At 38.0% G+C, this 22,238-nt stretch overlaps 1 protein-coding gene across 1 annotated transcript in view; it reads right to left on the minus strand.

Annotated features, from left to right (window-relative positions):
- LOC140341332 (B-cell receptor CD22-like) overlaps positions 1-22,238 on the minus strand; it is a 57,302-nt gene that overhangs the window by 15,984 nt on the left and 19,080 nt on the right. The window contains exons 3-8 of the transcript XR_011922847.1: positions 9,124-9,210; positions 6,841-7,206; positions 4,267-4,566; positions 3,008-3,256; positions 2,683-2,928; positions 805-916 (exon numbers count right to left, since the gene is read on the minus strand). The gene's annotated coding sequence lies outside the window, so the exon portion shown is untranslated. The remainder of the gene's footprint in view (positions 1-804; positions 917-2,682; positions 2,929-3,007; positions 3,257-4,266; positions 4,567-6,840; positions 7,207-9,123; positions 9,211-22,238) is intronic.

Consider the following 22,238-nt stretch of genomic DNA (forward strand, 5'->3'; position numbering starts at 1 on the left):
AAGAAAAAAAAATGCCCCTGTACCTCTGCATTCGGACCATAAGACGCACCCTGATTTTCCCCCCACTTTAGGAGGAAAAAAAGTGCATCTTATGGTCCGAAAAATACGGTATATCCGATAAAACCTTATAGACATAGTTGATCCAGAGGAAGGCCAAAAAAAAAAAACCCTGGTACAATTTGCTCTAATCTGGAAAAAAATTCCTTCCTGATCTTGTGAGGAAATTGGATGTTTCCTGGATCAACAGTCTCTGTTATTTTTAAAACTATAATACTCTTAAGTAAGTGCTTTCCGAAATCATCTAGCTTTTTCTTAAAGAAATCTATAAAAATTGCTAACAGACCTTACAGTGAAGAATCCCTTCCTTATCTGGAGCTTAAACTTCTTCTCCCCCAGACGCAAAAAGCGCCCTCTTGTGCTTTGTAATGATCTCAAAGTGAATGCAGCTCAGCCAATCCAGTTGCCAGCCAATGATAACCGGTCATCATCCACCGGATAGATTGGCTGAGCTGTATGATTGACCTGTCATTGTCAGATATAGCATAAAGCCCAGGAGCTTAGCCAATTCAGCCAACAATGACAGGCACAACGTACAACATTGGCACCAAATCTGACCACTGAACACCACTGATGTTCAGTTTTCTTTGTTTTGGGCTGAGTGACAAAATTGACCAAAAGTGCAAGCCTACTGACTACATATGTTATAGGATATAAATAATTGTGAATAGACTTTTTTTGTTATGATACACAGATTTCTGAGAAAATGGAAAAGCAGAATTACTCATGTTCATTTAAATATCCTACCTGCAGTAAATATATATAACCAGAGTCAGTATGGATAGGCAGATAAATGCCAGTACCGGAAATACAGTCATATAAATAATCTTCTTGGTAATTCCTTTAGTTCCGGTATAACCTGAAGATAGATAGAGTTTATATATGTAAATTTAAAATCTCAAAAACAAAATACTATCAAAATATACTGGGGAACACTGAAATTACATATCAGATCCCAAAGAACAGAATATTCAAGTGGAACATCTTAAATGATATACACTGTGTGGTTCACTGAAAACACAAGGACGCAAGTGTGGAAACCAAAATCATTAATCCACTGGAAATCACACTGAATTCTCACATTAAAAAAATGAAATCACAGAATGATAGAACTTGCATAGATGTCATTTCATGGCTCAGTAGTTTTTAGGGCCCCTACATGCCCTATATGTACTACCGACAACATCTGGATGGGGTCCTGGGGAATTTCCTCCTAAACATCGATCAGAGCATCAGTGAATTCCTGGATAGGGTGAGGAGCTACTTGGCAGAGTCAGATGCACCCACACACAATGTCAAGGGGTTTTTATTGGATTCAGGTCTGGTAAATCTGGGAGCCAGTTAAGGTATCATATGTTACTTTATTGTCCAGAAACTGCCTACAAATGAACACATGAACCAAATGAACATTGTCCTGCACAAGAGAAACTCAGGGCCAACTAGACCAGCATAAGGCCTGACAATGAGCCTGAGGATTTCACCCTGGTACCATTAGTTAGCACATGGTCATACTGGATGAAGTTACCGAGAAAAACTTTCACCGTGGAGTCTCCAGACTCATTCTTGACGACTGCATATGCTTAGTATGAACACTCTTATCTTTGAAGTGAATGGTGAACCTTCCAATTATAGTGTTCTCTGGCAATGCCATTTGAGCTCCATGGTTTGAGGCTGTCCACTACAAGATGTCAGATCCCACATGCCACCCTCCTGGAGTCTGTTTCAGACCGTTTGGTCAGAAACATGTACAAGAACCCTGAGGTCATTTTTGAGTACTCTGCGCTGAACTTCACAGTTGGCTTTTCCCCACTATACCTTTGATTTGCAGAGAAACTACTTGCTGTTTTTTGTTTTTATTCACTTATATTTGTGAAAATAGGTATTTTTGTGGAAATCACTCCAAAATACATTTCTCAGTTATGTTTATCTCCGCATGTCTCATACCTTCCCTCAATTTCATTGCTTTAGCCCCAAAGAAATTCTTTGACATTTCTGTGTTCCCTTTCCCCATGCATGCCGTTATTCCTTCCTTCAACCCCTACACCATTGCTGTCTCCTATTATTATCATCCAGTATTTATATAGTGTCAACGTATTACACAGCGCTTAACAAAGTTCATAGTCATGTTACTAGCTGTCCCTCAAAGGGGCTCAGAACATCCACTAGTCTACGGCCAATTTGGGGGGAAGCCAATTAACCTAACTGCATTTTTTTGGGAATGAGGAAGGCAATCATAGTACTGTACATGTAGGAAACCGACGCAAACATTGGGAGAAACTGCAAACTCCATGCAGATAATGTCCTGGCTGAGATTTGAACCTGAGACCTAGCGCTGCAAAGGCCAGAGTGCTATAGGGGTTGGGAGCTGCTACCACAGTAGACAGCAGAAGGCTTACAACACTCCTGGAAGTTTTGAAGTCTGGCAGAAGCTGCAGAAATATAATGGAGGGCAGGTAGGAGACACAGTTTCAGCTCTTCTATTACAGGCAGCTTTCATCTAAAATTGTATGTTAATTCAACAGCGTTCCTTAAAAATATAATACTGATACCAAAATAATATTGCCTCTGACAAAGAAGACATTTAACTAAACAGCTTGATTAAACAAAAATACATTTAATACCAACCATTAAAATCCAGCTCTGCTGAGGTGGAGCTTCCAGCAGCATTGTGAGCGATGCAGGTGTAAATACCAGAATTATCTTTACTTTTGTTTAATACCAGGATCTGTCTGATTTATTCCAATACATTATTTCCATGCTTGATCCACGTATAATGAGTAACATTGGGTCTACTACTCTGGTAACTGCACTTCAACTCAATAGCCTCCTCTGCTGAGGGGAGTATGAGAACTTCAACTCCAGTAGCAGCATCTATACAGCACATAAAAATGGAATGGTAAATCATGTATTACATGGTTCGATCTGGTAATGAAGAATATTTTATACTTACATTGCAAAGACGATTCTCCTCTGCCAACATCGTTCTTGGCCATGCAAGTGCAGGGTTCAGTGTCTCTGGTAACATTCATGACTTTTATCTGATTCCTTGGAAGCTGTAAGTAAAGTTTGCTTTTCCCAATGTACCAGTCATAGCGGTCTGGGGGCGGATTAGATTTGCAGGAACATGTTAAAGTGACCTAATTTCCTACCATTAAGTCCTTACCACCTGAGAGGGTGACCATCACGTTTTTTGGTGCATCTAATAAACAAGAAGATTTGATAATTATAATCCAACACCATGTTTCATTGTTTTCTAAGTTAAACCTTCAAGAGACCTAGCACCTGATAATTTTTCATGTCAAGTCTCTGCATGCTATATAGAATAATATGTTATAGATATTTACTATCTCTCAGAGAGATCATAGTACTCCCCCAGACAATGGATTTTTTGCCCAGAAATATGGATCCACTTTTCGTGAGGCTTTATCCAGGGTCTACATCTACTTTCTAGACTGGGATGCTGGATCAGAAATGACACGAAAGGTGCCTGCACAGTTTTTGGCACCAATGTGCATGTTCACCAATGTCTGACAACAAGCCTTTGTAACTTACTATGGATATAATTTACAATATGAATCATCCCATAGGAGAAAGAAGATTGGGGAAATTGTTTACCCCACCTGAAGGAGACATGCTGCTGGTCGGGGAAACATACAGTCCATACAGGTAGAATCATCTAAGCCTAGGCAAAGTCACAAGATTGGAGCAAAATGTGGAAATCCCTTCTCTTTGTGTTTTCTTTTTAGTATTTACTTACCTTTGTTACTATAGTCTTTAAAAGGTATATGTACACTCCAGAGGATCCCTCCTTTCCAATGTCCTGCGCCGCCATGTTCTTCTCTTCACCAACAATATGTTCACCCAATCATATATATTTATATACTATGAGAATGGATGTTCAAGCCCTGAACTCCATAACAAAGCTCTTAGCTCTATCATCTGACAGGTGAAAGTTTAATTGTTTCACTGGTGATGATCAGGGCCAATGGTGCATTTTTGCCTCACTTAAGATATTCTGCCATGCAGTGTCCCATGAAATGCAACTTCTAAGAATTCCATGGGGTAGAGGCCAAGCCAAACCAAAAATTTATAAAAGGTATGCAAAAATTAATTTTCAATCTAATAGGTAACAGTTTATCCATAAGTAGGGTGCTTTCATGCCATAATCAGTAGGTATAGTGCGTTATCCGTATGACCTATCATACTTACATTTGATGTTAAGTGTCTCCATCCTTTCTGTTATTTTTCCATTAGGATAAATTGCTGTGCATTTTATTTTTGCTCCATCATCTTCATGTGAGGGAATGTATGTGATCAATAATGTTTCTTTCCATTCTCCATCAGATAGATCTTCAGAGTGTCTTATGGTTTGGCCAGGTTTGTCCCACATTAGGGAAGGTGGAGTGGAGCCACATGTGTGCACCACAAAGCATGTGAAATTAACAGGTAATCCATTATCAATTAATCTGTGTTCATAAATTCCATAAAGCTCAGGTTGTCCTGGAACATCTAAACAAATGCTTTGGTTAGTATCTCTTAGTTAAGTATTATTACATCTATAGGGCATTAAATATACAGTGTACTCCAGGTAGCTAAGAATTAAAAATGCTGTCTTTGCTGCACTGAAATCTAGGTAGTGTTGTCAACTTTGTCCCTTTTCCGCTATGTAATGAAGCTGGTTCAATGGTAAAAGTTGTTTTGTAATTATAACACATCATATGGGAACAATGGTTACTCCAGTGTTAGGCACAGAAGAATCATTCTAGGACAGAAAGTGAGCTTTGGGTGAAAACACATAGGCCATATTTGGTTTGCTTCAAATGGGTAAGTTGGAGATGCTTTTTTTTAACTGTGGGCTAGGGACAGTGAAAAGTAAACATTATATTAACATTTAAAAAAATTAGATCTTCCTCCTTTACAGCCTATCGTCAGTCCCACTGGACAGATGGATTAGATGATAATCTGCAACACTGGGACACCCTGGTTCTGCTGCGCTGTATTATGACATTTTCCTCACAGTATAACCAGGAATATTACCAACAATACAACGCCTTTCAAGAACAGGCCACGCGAACGTACAGATTATATATCCAACATAATGACAGGGAAGCTAAGAAATCCTGGCAAGAGGCGTAATTAAACTAATTACCCATGTAGCTACTCAAATTAAAACGCAAGCTCTTTACACCAAGCACAAGTTTTATAGATAGGGGAAAAAATTGGCACCTTACTATCCCAGTTAGCAATTCCATATGGTTCTAAACGCCACATATTAAGGCACGAAGAACCCATCCTCTAATACCCTTTACACATCACACCCGAAGATTCCAAAGGCTTTTGAGTCATGTTATCAAAATGTGTATTCAGCCCAGGAGACTCAACCTGATTTGCTCCCGCATTTGCTAAAAAAGACTAAACTATCAAAATTCACTACAACACGTAGGCAGCTGTTAAATGCAGCTGAAGTTCACCGTACAATCAGTACCCTGGCATCAAATAAAACGCTGGGTCCTGATGGATGTTCGGTGGAAAATTATAAAATTCTAGCCCCTGAAATCGTCCCTCTTCCCACAGTTTATATTTAGATCGAATTGTCCCATCATACCCTTTCCCAGACTTTAACGAAGCTTACACGACAGTAATCCCTAAACCGGGAAGAGATCCTGGGCGCGGAAAAGACATTCAATAAAATTGAATGGCCACTGCTTAATGCTATATTCTCCACTAGAGACTTTGGATAGATGTTTTCCTCTTACATTCAGTACATTTATCATTGCCCATCTACTAAATTATACATTAATGGGGTTTTATCAAATCCCAGAAAAATGTCCAAAGGAACTAAACAGGGTTGCCCTCCTTCTCCAATTTTGTTTAATTTGAAGCATTATCGGATTTTGAGGGCATCCAGGTAGGCTCACATACTCCTAACTGATTCCGCGGATGACTTGTTATTGTACATATCTAATCCCAAATGCAGCCTGACCTCTTGGAATTATTTGCCTAATATGGCCGTATATTGGGATATAACTTCAACCTAGATAAATCTAAGGCTTTATACTAAAAAAGTATGTGCGACCAACATGAAGTAAGGGTTACCCGTTATGGTTTATGGTGCAAGGAGAAGATACAGTACCTGGGAGTTCAAATTACTAAAAACTCCTTTAAACTATATGCACAAATTATACAATCGACCATCAGAGCACTTAGTGAGCAGTTGAGTAACTGGTCTAAGCTGATGCTCTCACACTTGTGAAGAATCAGTCTAATAAAAATGATTGTTTTTCCCAGAGTCCTATATATTCTTCAGACTCTGTCCTTAATGATTAAAAAATCTGAGCTTAAAAGCATTTATAAAATATTCTCTGAATTCTTATGGGGTGGCAAACAAACCAGACTTAGTCTTTGTATCCCACAGCAATCAACACAGAATGGAGGTGTTAACTTTCCAGACATTGAACTGTACAATGCAGTCTCAATTTCTCATTACGTTAAGGATTGGTTGCATGACACCTGTATATATGCTGATTCAGCACTGGATCAACAATTCATATGATCATAACAATTCGTATGATTTACAAGGAGCACAGATAACTAGGGGAAGCTGGAATTTATTATCTACTCTTTCTTTAGTAGCTAAAATAACAAGGCTACATTAATGGCTGGACTCGGAACAGCCTAAACCCAGGCTTTTTAAAGAGAAAATATGCTGCCCCAGATTCTGCTCCAGTGCAGTCTTTTCTAACTACCAAACCTACCTATTTATTGCTAAAAATAAATGTTTACCTGTGACCTGAAGCCATAGATAACTTTTACTTAGAGACCATTCTTCTGTAAAAACCCGCCTTTCTGCCATTCCTGGGTAATACTTTTTCGCATCTTCTTCTCTTACTGGGTCTATCCTTAAAGCACAGCTGTTATTCCCAGGCATCAGCGAGGTTCTGTCTTCATACATTGATAATACTGAAAATCATGTTTGGATGGTAAAATCCCTATAGAAGGCTCGCTTACGGTATGGAAACCAATTAACCGTGTATATCCTAGATTTCCAGTATGGGAAGAAAGTGCATGGGATCTCCACGCAGGATCCAATCAAACCAACCATACGAGATGGAAACTCCCACCTCTGACTCAAACATCCTTGTGAAAGACCTGGGAAAAAAAGAAAAAGTTACTTTATTTTTTTATTCTACCCATAGAGAAAAAATGAAGCTGCTATTTCTGATTGGGTTGACTTAGTAGGAACGAGCATGATGTTGAGAAAAATTATTTTATTGCAATATTGGTGTAATTCATTGGAGTCAATAGAAAGGGGAAATTAAAGTGAAAGAAAACTGCAAAAGAAAAACTCATTCACCTTTACCTTTGCAGATCCGTTGATCTCTAGCACAGTATAACAATTTTTGGATAACTTTGCATCCTGGCTCCCACACATTCTTTCCCATGACTTGCAATGGATGAGCCCAACCTTCCCTCTTCAGCCAAACTGCTCTCCATTACCTCATCATTTGGACTCACTCAGAACATCAATGGTACCACACACATAGCGCTCCCATTCACATGCCCTCCCATTTACCCCCCATATTCAGAACATTTCCAGGGCCTGTCACTTTCACCTACACAACATCTCCAAAATCTGCCCCTACCTGTCCCCTGAGACCACCAAACTTGTACATCCTCTTATCATCTCTCGTCTGGACTACTTTAACCTCCTCCTCTCTGGTATTCCACTAACCCTTTTTTTTACTGTCCTCTACAATCTATTATAAATGCTGCAGCCAGACTCATCTATCCTTCCCCCTGCTCCTCTTCCACTGTATCTCTTTGCAGATCTCTACACACTGGCTTCCATTTCACCTTAGAATCAAATTCAAGCTCCTGTGCTTTGCCTTCAAATCCTTCCACAGTTATTGTCTCACTTACATTTCTGACCCGGTAAAAAAAAGTACTCCCCCAGCCTCTCTCTCCGCTCCTCCAATGACCTCCTCACTCATAACCTCATCACACACATGGATACAAGACTTCTTTAGAGCTGCCCCGACTCTCTGGAATGGTCTTCCTTGTCCTATTCTATTCGGCTTGCTCCTACTTTCTCCTCATTTAAATGAGCAGTCAAAACCCATTTATTCAAACTTGCCTACCCATCTTCTTCTGTCTTTTGAAACCATCACTACTTCCCACCACTACATATCTATCCTATTGAGTGTAAATTGACCCACCTACTAGATTGTAAGCTCTTCGGGGCAGGGTCCTCTCCTACTGTATCACTGTCCGTATTAGTCTGTCATTTGCAACCCCTATTTAATGTACAGTGCTGCGTATTACGTTGGCACTATATAAATCCTGTTTATTAATAATAATAATAATAATCTCTGTGAGGGTTTCCCGAATCAGGAACACAGAGGGGTGCCAACTCTCCCCTCACTGTAAATGTCAATAGAAACAATAATGAAAGACTATTCCCACTGACAATCGTCTCACTTAAGGTTTAAATGCCACTGACTGTGCTGTTCAATGTCCTCCATGCTCAAAGCTTGATATGAGAAAGCCAAGTCCTGCCTCCACCAAGATGACCACAGAAACACTGCACAAAACAAGTCAGTAAAGGGGAGCCCTCAATAGACTTTTATTAAATTGTTTTAAAAATAGTCAACAGCACATCCCAAAAATGATCAAAGAACAAGTAGTTTTGGAAAAAGTTGCAACAAATTATATTTAGTGTCAGTCTATTCACCCCACCAATGGGCCTGATTTATCAAAGCTCTCCAAAGCTGGATAGGATACACTTCCATGAGTGAATCTGGGTGATCCAGCAAACTTGGAATGGATCTGGTCCAGGATTAAAAACATTTGCTAAAAAATAGCAAATTACTTTAAAGAAATCAATTCCAGGTTTCCTAGATCACCTAGCTTCATTCATAAAAGTGTATCCTCCCCAGCCTTTAAGAGCTGTAATAAATCAGCCCCAGTGACTCAAAGTCACTCAGCAATGCAGAATTACAAAAGAGCAATGGCAGCTTCTTTTCTACCGGAAACAATTGCTTTAAGTAAACAATTAATCTAGTTTACCTTGAAGAAGGACAAGGGCCAGCAGGTTATTTGTGATAACCATTGTGTTCTAGGCTTGTCATTGATTCTGTGTGGTCATGGATGCATCTGTAAAATCAAATGTCTTATTTTAATTATGGTCAATGCGAATGTGAATTTGACAGCAAGCATTAATATTTTCAACAATTTCCAATTACAAATCCTGCCATTCTCCGTGTAAGGTGACCAGGCTTACTTACCTTACTGTATCTGTAAAGAAGCTTCATTGTCACCAAGGGTATACCTGGAAATTAGTGATCTCCCTCACATAAACATGTGTATAGTAATTTGTGTTTTTTTTTTATTTTTGCTTATTCTCCATGAATCCTTAAAATGCTGTGCAACCCTAGTATTGGGTTATCCATACTGACCGGCCTCAAGCCTACCAAAATAATTACCCTCTTGGAGCGCAGCTGTGGTGGAAATATGTTCTCTCTATAGATACTTATATAGATTCTGACTTATAAATTGTTAATATCAGCTGACATCTGAAATTAAAATGTTATACTTAAGATACTTAAGAGTGACAATTTTTTGTGATTTATATTCATTTTCATGCATTATTTTATATATGTAATTTGCTAACGTCTTTTTATATTACCAGTGTAGCATAATTTCAGAACCATAATTCTTGTTGCTTTGATCAATATATGTGCCTTGGCCAATATTCATAATGTTTTTTGACCTAATGAAGCAGATGTTCCTTTGATCTGCCCACACTGAATGTTACCATCATATTGTTTTTATGGTTAGTAATGTGTGTATGTTGGTATTTTGTAAATGTATTTATATGTATGTTTAATATGATACCCTAATACATTTATTTTTGTTATTTTTGTTTTGGAATACATAAAACCCAATTTTGGTGTCCTATTTTCCTATATACCGATTTATAGAGATGCTAACCACACCAGAAGTTTTTGATCTCTTTTCCAGGCCATTTATCCATTCTTCAGATTATTCTAAGCCAGACGTTCTCATTTAGGAGGTTGCTGGTGATTTGTTGAGCAATGAGCAATTTGTACTACTCAGTTCAGTTTTCCTGACATCAATGGTCTTTTTGGCAATCATTCTTTTTCATGGCCAGCTCGGTAAAAATCATTCTTCCCACTGATCACTACACTAATGTACTGTAAGCTGTGGATATAGAGGTTCCCTGAAGACTCGAAAGTTATTTTTAAGTTTCTCTGTGTTAAAACATTCGCGAAACACTGATCTAAGCTAAAGTATTAACCCAAACGGACATCCATATGTTCACATTACCATTCATAAATATGCATGCCTAAACAATACATTAACCATGTAAAACTATATACATGTATAATCATTTTCATAAACCAGTTAGGCTCTTTAAAAGTATATATTAGTTATTTACTTACTTACATGACAAACTTTTCTTCTACTTGTTGTAAGATCTCAGTTAAAAAGAGTAAAATCCTCAATTACAAAACATTCAGTAGCAGAAGTAACTCTTTTTATTAGTTTCCTGAAATAAGTAACTTCCCCCTTTGTAACCATGGTTGAATTTACAGTCATAGGTCAAATTTTTAGATAAAATAGTTCAACTGCTAGCTATCACAAATATCTAATCAGCAAAATAACATGAAAAAACTTGAGCATGTAGATATTGTCAGGATTACTTTTTGAGGTTCAAACCAAGCATGACTTTAAAAGTGACATGGTTGTTGATTTCAGGCAGGTTATTCTGAGAGTATGCTGAACTGCTGGGATTTATACCCACAGTCATCTATAGGGTTTAGGATATAATATCTATTCCTCAACTGGAAAAAAGAATCAATGGTTTGCCATATCCCTCACTAATATTAACAAAGGACAAACCAAAATATATATAGGGGATTACTAGCAATAATTAATAAATTATAATTACATTTTTTTTAAAAAAGTATAGAAAACAAGTTTCCAAACAGTAACTTTATATTAATTTATGGACACTGTACAAAACACATAATTAAAAGTCTCTGCTTTCTGTCTTTATTAGACAGTCTGATAGCAGTCTGATAACAACCTTTGCTATATTTTAGCAAAAGCTAAAGAATATAGCAACATAAAATAGGCGTCAGTAGCATTAGGTTCAGGCTATTTCAAATCAACTGCATCACCAATCAATGGGTAGAAGAGCTAAATCCATAACCATATGCCAAGATGTAGGATAAGGCTTTTTTCAGGCATGTATCCTGATGCTGGATCCACGTACATAAAGCAGTAACAAGCAGGCTAGTAGCAAGGCGTACTTGTTACTACTTTATATACTTTATGCTGTTACGCTTAAAGGGCTTTCCCCATTCTTTTTGCCATATTTATTATATTATATAATATTATATTATAGATTGTGGTAGAATTAGATATGTGATACCAAATTCTGAGGGTATTTGGCATCATCCTTCTTATCTATGCCTGGAAAATGAAAAAGAAGACCTGGACAGTGACATAAGTAAATGTGTTACTGCAGAATTACAGCTCTTAATTTGGGATCCAGGTGCTAAATGTTCTGGAAGGAAAGGGTGGGCCAGGCACTCCTCTTTTTTCCAGGCCAGAAATTGAGAATGGCGCTGGGGCACTTGGCCAATAATAATATAAGGAGCAGGTCTTTCAGACTAGGGGGAGTTTCAACATGAGGACAGGTGGAGAGGCTCTGTGCAGTTTGTATGCTGTGAGAGGCCAGGAGGTCTCCTAAAGTTGAGGTGTGAGGGACCAACAAAGAGAGTGTCAGAGAGAGGTGGCTAAAGTTTGAGATTATTGGTGTCCACAAACCTTTGGCCATCTAGATATATCATGTGTATGGGTGAAGCTGCTCTATTAATGTTGTCAGTCTTCTATGTTGAGTGATTTGGTAGCGTCATTAACCCCACTTTCTCTGTAGCTAGATCCCCATTTGACCTGTGACTGGACAGTGAACAAGTTGCTGCACATGTTTCTATTACTCTACTTTCACTTTCAATCAGCATGCTCAACAAAGAACTGATTGGGACCGTGTGCAACTTGCACGGCTTCTGCTTCTCCAAGTATAAACTTGAGATGAAAAAGGCTTATAACAGGTCATGGCTTTCCTCCATAGGCCCAAAAACTGTCTCTTTGCAACCTGCAAGAAAAACCCCATCTACATTGTGGTTTAATGGAAACCAGAACTGTGGCCAACCAGCTCAAGCAGGTTGCAAATATAGCCCGCATAGGTCAACCTGGCTATGGGAGGTTGTAGGCTAGCAGACTTCAGAAGGGGCCATAGAAGGCAAAGAGAGAGTAAAAGGGAAAGGGAAAAATAGTACTCTCTTCCAATAAATACAGATAACTTTGTTGGTATTCTTGGTTTGTCACCATGCAGATAGTAGAACTGTACTTTTTCCAGCAGAACTTAACGTAGAAGTTCGCATCATTACTTGAGAGTTGTAATTGAGTTGATTCACTAAAGGAACATAAACCATCCAATCCAATTGGTAATCAATAGATTTCCTTGCACCCACATTGCTCTGTTAAAAACTTTATGTTTTGGGTATAAAGGGGAAAGGTAAGAACCTACCGTTTCAGATTTGTATTTCTTTTTATTTAGCATGAGCAGCCTAGTTGAATACTGTAGTTTTATGTTCTGGGGCTGCTGACATTACATGCATGATGGAGGCATTTGGCAGTCTCAGGGCTTTTGTATGTTTGTCAAGAGAGGCTTTTACCGGTAAGATGAATAAAAAAAATGTCTGGCGACATTGCCTCTTCAACTTTTTAAGATACTTTGGAAGGAAAAACTCTGCATGTGAATTCCAAAGATTGGTAGCTCACCAGTCCTTAGATATGGTGGCTGCACATCTACAACATTATAGACACAGAGAGGAATCTTGACCTGCCTTATAGGATCACAGTGGGGTCCCAGCCTATGTGAACATGGAACTTCAATAAAAATGAACTGCACCATGCATTTAGAACAAGCATAAAACAATGATAAAAACATAATTTATCTTTGTATGTAGTTTAAAAACAAAATATTTCAGAAAGCAGAAGCAGAACATACATTTTAATAACAACTTTCTTGCAAAGAGTTACCTGCGCCTTTTGTTACTGCTTTTTATGGTATAGAAATGTCTCCATCGCTCACTGGTCAGATAATGTAAACTGCAACCTAAAAAAATGCATGTTGCATTTTATTGGCTAGAGATTTAAAGGTTGAACTCACCTACATTGAATGCCTGCTTTCAGTTGATATGATTGATCTAAAACCAACATCTTTACTCAAAGCTTCCCTGTTTTTTAGCAAATCAACCCCAATATGTTCCTAGGGAAAATGAAGAGACCTGGTGTCCCACTTGCAGTCTGAGGGCCATGTGAAACATTTTGGTGTTTTTATTTCATTCTCTGGCAGCTTCCGACCACGTCTCTAGCCTATAAAAGTTTTCTGAATCATTGTAAATAATACAAATTGGGTCTGATTTATTAAAGTTTTGAGAAAACAGACTATTATAGAAGAACCTGGATAATGGATTTCTTCACCAATAGTTAACAGATTACAAATGTTTTCCATCCTGCTCCTTATCCATTCCATGTTTGCTGGATCACCTAAGTTCTCCATGATAGTCTACTTTCTCCAGTAATAGGGAACTTTATTAAATCAGGCCAATTATATGTTGTCCTTTGGGGCTATCAGGACCCCAGTATTTTGTGGACCCCTATACTTTGTAACCTGACAACCATTAAAGTTCAAATTATAATAAATCCAAGGTCAAAAAGGTACCAAAAATGCCTTTTGATATGTCTTTGTCACTTTCTCTGCTGTTAAACTGATACCACAAAGAGATTTATCTGTCTTTCTTTCTTTTAACTAAAAATTAAATTGAACCCAATAGATTGTGTCTTATTCTTCTGTTCTTACTCTTTTGTCAAGGTTTTGCACACTTAATTGGTGTAGGGATCTACATACAACCATAGAAGGTGGCTAACAGCCAAAGTGGGTGCATAGAGACTGGAAATAATATCAATAATACTAGATGGTGCTGACTGCACCCCAGCACCTGTGTTGTAGCATTCTGGAATGCATGGCAACATAGGGTAGTTTATTATGTTTACATTTTATAAAACACAATACACTAACGCACCCCATTGGCATTTTCCAGGGTCCTCCAGTGTCCTGCCATTCACAAGCCGTCTCCCCTTCATCAATCTGTCCCCCGCGAGTGGGCCGTTCCCACTGGGAATTCCTGGTGACTTTGGTGTGTACAGCTGTCACTAGGGGGGCAGTGGGAATTTCAAATTATTTTGTATTGCATTCAATACAAAATAACTCTATTAAATGCAATACACTAAAAAAGTACATTGTCCCTCATGTAATTTACAGAATATGATAATAGTATGAGTATAATAAAGTTTGGAACACAAAATCATGTCAAATTTTATTATTACATTTATTGCTAAGTTTATTCTTTTTATTTATTTACTTATTTTTCATATGATTTTGTGTTTAAAACTATTATACTCATACCATTCTATTATACTGTAAAATAATTTTTCATGAAAAACAATGTACCACTTTTAGACTTTTAAATCAATCAGTATTCAAAATTTGCCTGAGCAGTTCATGTTTGCTTATATTCTAAAATCAATTTGCTGCTCATCTCTCATCTTTTCAGCATTCTGCTAATTCCTAGTGTTGAAGTTTGCTGCCTTTTGTACATTCTGCTTTTCCTTCACTTCTAGAAAGAAAGTTTCTGTTTTCCCAGTATCAATAGAGGGAGTGTTTAATTCCTGTGACCTAACACCTAGTGAATTTCTCATAAAGCTTTAATTATTAATTCTTTAATGAACCTTTCTTTTACTCAACTTGTCTACTCAGCAGTGTTGGAAGAAGAACCAATAGGAGTTTTTCATTCCCAACCCATCCAAATATTTTCTGTAACTTTACCTATCTCAGGTGAAAATATAATAGATTAGAGCTTTACCAGTCCTTGAGGCACATTTTTTTTTAATGGAGGCATTGTTGCGTGTTTTTAAATTTTTAAAGCCTCCAATGATGTCATAGGTGTTTCCACACTTTATTATGAAAGCTTCTATTGAACACAAGGGAGGCTTTTCTAAGCGTTTTTAGCAGAACTTTGTAAGCTGGAAGCCCTCTGTCATAAGAGATCTCTGCCACCCCAAACTGAGCAATTAATACAGGGGTACACAAAACCCTATCACGTGGGTGCAAAAAACATGCCAATGCTCTGCTATGGCTGCTGGGAGCTGTGTCCCCATATGACCTGTCCCTTGATTCGAGAGATCCTATGGAAACATCCTGTAAGTGCACACTGCTCCCTGGAATCTCTATCGGGGCTATGGCACGTTAGTGCAGAACACATGCCAAAGCTCTGCTAGGGTTTCTGGGAGCAACGGCTTCATACAACCTCTGTACTGATTTCCTACAGTTAAAATTTAAAGTTTTATAAACACTTGTGTAAAATGGTGACAAAGCCTGCTAAAACACACAATAGGTGTTCATAGGAGTTCTTCAGCCTTTTTAGGCCAGCTTTAAAACCCTTGTAAAAATTCATATAAATGAGGTAGGAGCATTTATATGCATTTTAAAAACAATCTATGCATACCTACCCCATGGGATGGAAATGTGGGATAAGCTTCTGGAGCAAGGGGTGCTAAATGACTTTTTCATGATATTCCGAATGACCCTAAAGAAGATGAGTTTATGACGCTACAGAATTTTGCATACTGAGGGAACACCATGGTTGGAAGCTCCTTAGTAAATATAAGAGTGAGTGCTTATCATTTAATTTATCTCTAGATGGGTCATTGATTGATAAAGAGACCTGGCATAAATAACCTCCTGGGTATTTCACTGATGTGTGAATTTCTGTACCAAAAGGGGGTACATTGTTTTTCATGAAAATTGAATTTGAATTTCCCGCCACGCCTTCTGTCCATGGGCGCACGCACCAACGTCATCAGGAATTGCCGAGGGACGCGTACGCAAATGCCGAGGGAAGGAGGAGACGGGCATCCGACGCTGGAGTCAGGCTTCTACGCTGGAGAACTCTGTCGGAGGACAGGATCCAATGACAACACACTGGAGGATTCCAGCGACACCAAGTACCATATATACCCATGTAAAAGTCGATATGTGTATAAGCCGAGCTTTCCTATTTTTACCTTGGAAAATATATAGGCCGAGGGTGGGAAATGCTGCAGCTACTGGTAAGTTTCAATATTGAAAATAAATACCAATAAAATTGCATAATACAGCCATTACAGCCATAATTGAGAATAATAGTGAGAATTTAGTTGTTAGGTAAGTATACTACTAACTGTACCTAACCACCATGATTCTGTCCAGAAAAAGTTGCTGAAAACGGTACAAAACGGTACTGCATTCAGCCACACTCCCAATAGCGTTCTAATTCTCTCCATATCTCCCGGCAAAAAGCATTACATTTTGTGTATGGAATTGTTTTTCTACATTGTAGGCTATGATTCTTATGTCCAATATTTTATTTAAAAAATTTAAAAAATGGCCAGTGTATAATGTAATATAACTGTACAGTAGCTTGCATAATATATGTATAATATAATCATGTATATTTATTACATAAAGATTTCTTTGTATTGGTCTCAATACAACTATTTTGTATTGAATCCAATAAAAAATGATTCGAATTTCCCACCCTGCCTCCTGCCTGCACTGACATCACCTGGAAACCCCAGATATCGCCCCTGAAGATTCAATGAAATCCGCGCTCGCTGGAAGCGTGAACGTACGCGCGGCCAGCGATCGCGGATTACCGCGGTCCGGACTCGAGTATGCGCGTACACGGCTTCTTATTCTTTCTACTAATGCATAGCGAATGTAGAAGACGCTGTTGATCCTTTGTTGCAACTATTGGAAATGTAACTGTACAGCATTGCACTCCATGAAAACATTTATGGTGTAGTACAGGCAATAGTGCAGAACATTAGTGTTTAGTGTAGATTAATAATTGTTACAAGTTATATTTAGCCATATAAGAGAGGATAGGTCTATGAATACAGTAAGTGCAAATGTATTATTCAGCATTTATGGAAGAAGATGGAAAGGTAACTGCAAGCACAGATGTGGTATAAATGAAACATTTAGGAATGACGCTAATGACACATTGAAATTGTAATCTGATTGATGAAATGATTGAAATGGTGATCAAATATTAAAAATAACTGAGATTATTACCATATGTGGCTCTGTGCTGAGAGATCTGTTTTTTATTATGATACAAAAAAGGTTCTTCTGGTCTAAAAAGCTGTTTACAGTATACATTGGGGTTGATTTTAATAAATATAAGTTTTTTAACTTAGCAAAGCCAATTTTCTTTTGCAAGGTATATTTCGTGGAGCATGGTGAATAAACCGAAGCTCTGCTGACTTCATCCATCCAACCCATTGCAAGTAAAACTTTTGTCTGTCTTGCAAGTAATTGGGAATTTTTTGCAAAGTGAATAAACTGCCTTCATTAAACTAGGTGAAAGATCTAGTCCAAAATAGAAAATTCACCTTCAAATCAACAGCTTAATATACTTTAATAAATCCACCCCATTAGTGCACCCAGGTCAGGTACAGTGTACATCATTTATTTTAGTTTTGAATAGAGTGAAGAAGGAAAAGAAAAGAAAGAGAAAACAGTTATTTTGGCAGTTCAACTTGTAGCAAAGTGTCAAAGAAATTTTAACAGCGATACATAATTATCTTATATACCCAATTAGTAAGAAATAGGTCAAAAGCCCATTTAGTACATCATGGGCCCTTCTCCTATACATTAGGTTACCTACAGTAATAGAAAAATTGATAACATCTCACAGCCTGACGCGCTTTACCTCTAGGCTTCCTCAACATCCTAAACCTGTCGGGATATGATACGTTATTTATTTTACTTTTACCATCAGAAAGCCAATGTATAGGAGAAGGTCCAATATGTAATAATGTAAATGGGCTTTGTACATAATTCTCACTAATGGTATATAACATTTGTATCAATATGTTAGATTTTCTTTCACACTATAATACAAGTTGAACTGATAAAAAATCTGTTTTCTCCTTAATCTTTGTTTCATTTTATATCTCAGTGACACTATGGGGTTGGCAAAATAACTTATCCATGGGAAGGGAGATATCTGCTTGAATATTATGACTAGAGTGAAGAATGGTTATAACAAGGTTTGGTTGCTATCTGGAGCTTTGTTATAGATATCTCCCAAACTTTATGTTGGAGAGCAATGTCTTACCAGGGAGGAAGTGAGAAGAACTCTTCAACAGTAAAACATTCTGAAATGTGCAAATAACCTACAACTACATTCTACCAGTTTTACAATGTATAATAATATTATCCTTGTATTGTTCTCATCTAGTAACTAATTATAATTATATTTTTCTGTACAGAACAAATCAGAAATAAATCTAAGTGAACACTTGAAGAAAAGGCTGAAACTTTGAATAATGAACCCGGTGTCTTCTTTCCTGATAGAATACATTTTCATATTTCTTGTTCAAGGTAACAAATATATTGGAATGATTGGTCTCCTTGAGGCACATTTTTTTTTTAATGGAGGCATTGTTGCGTGTTTATAAATTCTTAAAAAGTCAATGAAAGCCTCCAATGATGTCATAGGTGTTTCCACACTTTATTATGAAAGCTTCTATTGAACACAATGGAGGCTTTTCTAAGCATTTTTAGCAGAACTTTGGAAGCCGGAAGCCCTCTGTCATAAGAGATCTCCCCCACCCCAAACTGAGCAATTACTACAGGGGTACACAAAACCCTATCACGTGGGTGCAAAACACATGCCAATGTTCTACAATGGCTGCTGGGCGCTGTGTCCCCATATGACCTGTCCCTTGATTGGAGAGATCCTATGGAAAAATCCTGTAAGTGCACACTGCTCCCGGAATCTCTATCGGGGCTATGGCACGTGAGTGCAGAACACATGCCAAAGCTCTGCTAGGGATTCTGGGAGCAACGGCTTCATACAACCTCTGTACTCATTTCCTACAGTTAAAATTTAAACTTTTAAAAAACACTTGTGTAAAATGGTGACAAAGCCTGCTCTAAATGCATCATAGGTGTTCATAGGAGTTTTTCAGGCTTTTTAGGCCAGCTTTAAAACCCTTGTAAAAATTCATAAAATGCATATAAATGAGGTAGGAGCGCTTATATGCTTTTTAAAAACAATCTATGTATATCTACCCTATGGGATGGAAATGCGGGATAAGCTTCTGGAGCCAAGGGGTGCTAAATTACTTTTTCATGATATTCTGAATGACCATAAAGAAGATGAGTTTATCACGCTACAGAATTTTGCAAATTGAGGGAACACCATGGTTGGAAGCTCCTTAGTAAATATAAGAGTGAATGCTTATCATTTAATTTATCTCTAAATAGGTCACTGATTGATAAAGAGACCTGGCATAAATAACCTCCTGGGTGTTTCACTGATGTCTGGATTTCTATACCAAAAGGGGGTACACTGTTTTTCATGAAATTTTTTTGAATTTCTTTCCATGGGCACACGCACCAACGTCATCAGGAATTGTCGAAGAACGGGTACGCAAATGCCAAAGGAAAGGAGAAGACAGCCATCTGACGCTGGAGACAGGCTTCGACGCGGGAGAACTCTGTCGGAGGACAGGATCCAATGACAACACACATTCATTGAAGGTGTCTCAAACCCAAGAAAAAACAATTAACCCCCTTGCCGGTATTCCCGAGTGTGGCTCGGGGTAAAAACAAAATACAAAAAGCGGTAACCCTGAGCCACCCTCGGGGTAGCGAAAATCATTTTCAAAAATCCGCTTACCTTGTTTCTTTGGCGTCCTCCAGCATCCTGCCTGTCGGATCTTCTCCTCAGACCATGTCCTCTTCTTCTGATCTTCTCCCGTTGTGTGCATTGACGTTCCCCGGGGTTTCCCCGGTGACGTCGGAGTGGGTGGGAAGCAGAGTGGGAAATTCAAATAATTTTGTATTGGTTAAAATAACTGTATTGAATTCAGTACATAGAAATCTTTATATAATTATATATATATATATACTACTGTACAGTTATATTTCAGTTTTTAGTATTTGTATCCACACTTGTTTTCAGAAATTTTTGTGTTTTTTTACTTAAAGTTTATTATAAAATGTTTTAAATATTGGACATTTTTTCATGGAATTATGCCTAAGAATTATAGGCCTACAATGTAAAAAATTTCCATGTGATGTAAGCTGCTTAGAGTGACAACACTGTTCCATTATAGATACAATGCTGGGAGTTAGTACAGTTAGTTATACAATACTAGTTCGATAACTAGTCCCCATGAGAACCCACAAAAATCTTCACAAACAATGCAAAAAAACATAAAACAGCCATCGTCACAGCAACCAGTCACATGACCCCTTCGTTAGGTTTCGGTGAGGCCTAGCAGCTTACATTGTTATGGCAACCAGTCCATTGTTCAAAATTCACAGTAACCATGACAACCACAGTAAAACCAAGGAGTCTGTAAACAGAGCACAAAACTGATGTAAACAAAGCTGCCCCCAAACACATAAAAACCATTAACCACCTGGGTGTTACACTGATGTCTAGATTTCTGTACCAAAAGCGGTACACTGTTTTTCATGATTTTTTTTTTTAAATTGTAGACCTGTAAGTTACAGAAATATGTACGAACAAGGGTGTAGTAGATATCATGAATTTTAAAAAAAGTTTGAAACACACAATCATGTAAAAAAAATGTACTTTTAATAAAATTAAATAAAAAACACAAAAATCAGCTTAAACAAGAATACATAAATAAATCAAAAATACTGAAAATGCGATATTTCGGTATACTGTATAGTAATATATTTTTCTAAAACACCACCCTAGTGTGGTAGTAAATCCGTCACATACCTATAGACAAAATCACATAAATATATTTTGTAATATTTTGTATTGGATTGGATATTTGGATTGGACAGGACATTGTACTGAATCCAATACAAAATATTTGAATTTCCCGCTACGACCCCCATCGACGGGCGCAGGCACGGACATCAATAGGAATCATCAAGGGATGCATACGCGAACGCCGGGTATTCTAATTCTTTCCAAACTTCCATGCAAAAAGTGGTAATTCCTTTGCATGGAAATTTATTTTAGATTGTAGGCTATAATTCACCGAATTACTCAATAATTACTTATAATTCACCGAATTATGCGAATGCAAAGGATTTGAATTTCCCGCCCAGCCTCCCTCACCGACGCATACCGACGAAACCCCCGGAGATCGTCACTGCACTCGCCGAGAAAACACAGAAGAGGACGGACACAGAGGAATTGCGGGGACCGGGTATTTTCTTACAATTGTAATCCGATTGTCATACAATGTATGACAATCGGATTGCAATACAGCGTTTGTTAACCACCTGAAAAAAGTTCGGGTTTAACGCTTTTTGAAACTGTTATTACCCCGTACCAAGGTTGGGTTTACCGGCCGGGTGGGTAAAGCTTTCCAAGGCTGGTTAAGGTACACTTTCTTCAGTGATGCTGGGTGATCCAGCAAACCTGGAATGGAAATCTTAAAAGTAACTTGCTTTTTGTTACAAAAGTTTTCAGTCTTCAACCAGATCCATTCCAGGTTTGCTGGATCACCAAGCTCCACTGATGAAAGTGTATCCTCTCCAGTCTTGTAAAGCTTAAAGCAAACCTAAATTTCACTGAGAATGAATGGGAGTGCAAAGCCTCCAAGGATACCTATGTCACGCATCCCAGGAGGCTTTAAGTGCTCTTTCTGGGCATGCCCAAGCATCTCTTGCATGCAAAGAGAAAATCTCTTTGTGCAAAAAACAATTGCAGATCACACGCATGCGCAGTGAGACTTTCTTTAATTAAATCAGGCTCATTGTGAGAACATCTTTCTATATGGATAAAGGATTACAAGGTCCAAAGCCTGTGGACACATAGCCATGACCATGAGACCCATCTACTGTAAATAGCACCCCAAACAAATTAGGTGTTTCTGATGGAGACCTGATAATGCTGCAGCAAAGAACAACTGTGCCATTCCAGCTATATAACAACAGTTTGGTGAAGGACTTTTTCTGTTCCAGCATGGCTGCGCCTTCA

Source organism: Pyxicephalus adspersus, chromosome 11 (assembly GCF_032062135.1).
Source record: "Pyxicephalus adspersus chromosome 11, UCB_Pads_2.0, whole genome shotgun sequence".
Taxonomy (NCBI): domain Eukaryota; kingdom Metazoa; phylum Chordata; class Amphibia; order Anura; family Pyxicephalidae; genus Pyxicephalus; species Pyxicephalus adspersus.